Raw genomic sequence first — 2,295 nt, 5'->3', positions numbered from 1 at the left:
ATATATATATATATATATATGTATGTATGTATGTACATATATGTACATACACTCACATACATACATAGGCACTTTTGCGTTTAGAGGAATAATCCTGCATAATACACGCAAATTTATGTGCGTATCTGGATCTCTTAATGCATGTGTATTCTTTTATTTATATAGTTTTACGAATGCTTAAATATGCGTTTATGCGTCTGTCTTGTATATGCACGTTTGTGTGTGTATATATGTATATATATATATATATATATATATATATATATATATATATATATGTATATCATTGATTACATACATATAAATAAATTCATTTATATGTCCTTGTGTGTGTGTGTGTGTGTGTGTGTGCCCGCTGTCCCGCGTGTGTGTTTGTCTGTCTGTCTGTCTATGTCTGTATATACGTTCCTATGTGAACGTGTCTTATTTTACATAAACTCATTGCTATTAAGACTGGTTAATAATAACGTCTCAGAATTGGTGTTTGGATAAAGATCCAGCGAGAAATGTCATTGAAGCGGTGACGACTGCTTTCTAAGACGCTGCCAGGGCTAATTTATTCCCATCCAAGGTCGACTTAGGCAGCGGGACAAAAGCAATTACGGCAACAAAAGACATACAGACGCTGCGTCAAGAAGAAACCGGAAACCCCAAAGAGCCAGTGATCGAACGCCGTGAGGGTAGCAGTTTATGACCGACTGACAGGGGACAACAATGGGAAAGAAAGAGCATTCATCGGTCTGGATAGTGGTTGGTGGTTGAGCGAGAGGAGATTAAATAAGACGCTAGGTAATAAAACTCCCCTTGAACTCTCGTACGTGTTTATTGTACGTATGCATGTTTACAGTATGTCTGTACGTATAGACAGATATGTGTATATGTGTGTTTGTGTATGTGTATGTGTGTGTTTGTGTATGTGTGTGTGTGTGTGTGTGTGTGTGTGTGTGTGTGTGTCTGTATATGCATGCATATATATACATATGTATATATATGTATAGGGACATATACGTGCAAAGCAATAAAGTAAATGACCAATGTATGTTATTTGTATAGATGTACGTAGCTGCGTTTCTGTCTGCACATACGTATACACATATCTGTATACATACATACAGATATACATACTTAGATACAAATATACATACATATACATACATGGACAGACACACGTACACATATTTCACGTATAGAATTATGTATGCGAGTGTGGGTGTATTTGGGATTATAGCTAAAATATGCCGTCTTTCTCACTTCCGCTGTCACTGGTATCACGTGGTCTATCTGCATATTTGAACCCATCCATCCCTCCATCCATCCATCTATACTTACAGTTATATGAATGCATTTGCTTTGTATCTGTTTGAGATGTAGAGAAAGTGTGGTAGCTGTAATACATTTAAGAAAGAAGGCTTAAATACGAAAGCTGTTTCAGCCTAAAGTTTATTCAAGCTTTAAATAAATGTCTTACAGCATCTAATCTTTAACTTTGCATCTTTGTCAGTATCTCGAAGTTTCTCTAATATCTGTTTTAAACATATAAAGATGTTAAAAGGATTAAATAATTTAAATACTACGGAGAATGATAGATATAAACATCAGTTAGAAACAGACGAGCGGAAATTGATATTTCCACTTATTGGTCGCTGAGCTGTTGTAGATCGATAAAATATTCAAAATTTTCATTGAAAGATGCTGGTACCCGGATAACGTAAAATAATTTCGGAATTAGAAGAACAGAGTTTGATTACATTAGATGCTGCTAGAGGAAACGGTACAAATCTTTTGCTGAGTGATCTGCAGATTATTTTGGATTTTAGGCAAATATTCGACAAAACAATGGACTATCAGAAATGAAGAAAGAAAGACTGTATGCATCAGTGAGAACCACTCCTTCGATCAGTTAATATCAATATAGAAACCAATAAGATAAATCAAAGACAAATCTCTTGTAGTCGCACGTAAGAAAGGAAGAAAGAGTTCGTTTCAGGCCTCTTGGTGCTTCCTTAACATGTCTCGACGTCAACGATTACAAGACCAACGGAAAGTTTCCAGCACTTTCAAATATTCCAGCAACTATTCGCATATGCATGTATGTGTGTGTGTATGTGTGTGTATGTATGTATGTATGTATGTGTGTATGTGTGTGTGTATGTATGTATGTATGTATGTATGTGTGTGTGTGTATGTATGTATGTATGTCATTTTTCAGTTTTATTTCAAGATTTCTGGCCAATAGAGAAAGAACTGGTTTCTAACCTAGATACAAGCCTCCATTATTGGAATTTCGACATCAAC

Source organism: Octopus bimaculoides, chromosome 3 (genome assembly GCF_001194135.2).
Source record: "Octopus bimaculoides isolate UCB-OBI-ISO-001 chromosome 3, ASM119413v2, whole genome shotgun sequence".
Taxonomy (NCBI): Eukaryota; Metazoa; Mollusca; class Cephalopoda; order Octopoda; family Octopodidae; genus Octopus; species Octopus bimaculoides.
This window is presented reverse-complemented; position numbering follows the sequence as displayed.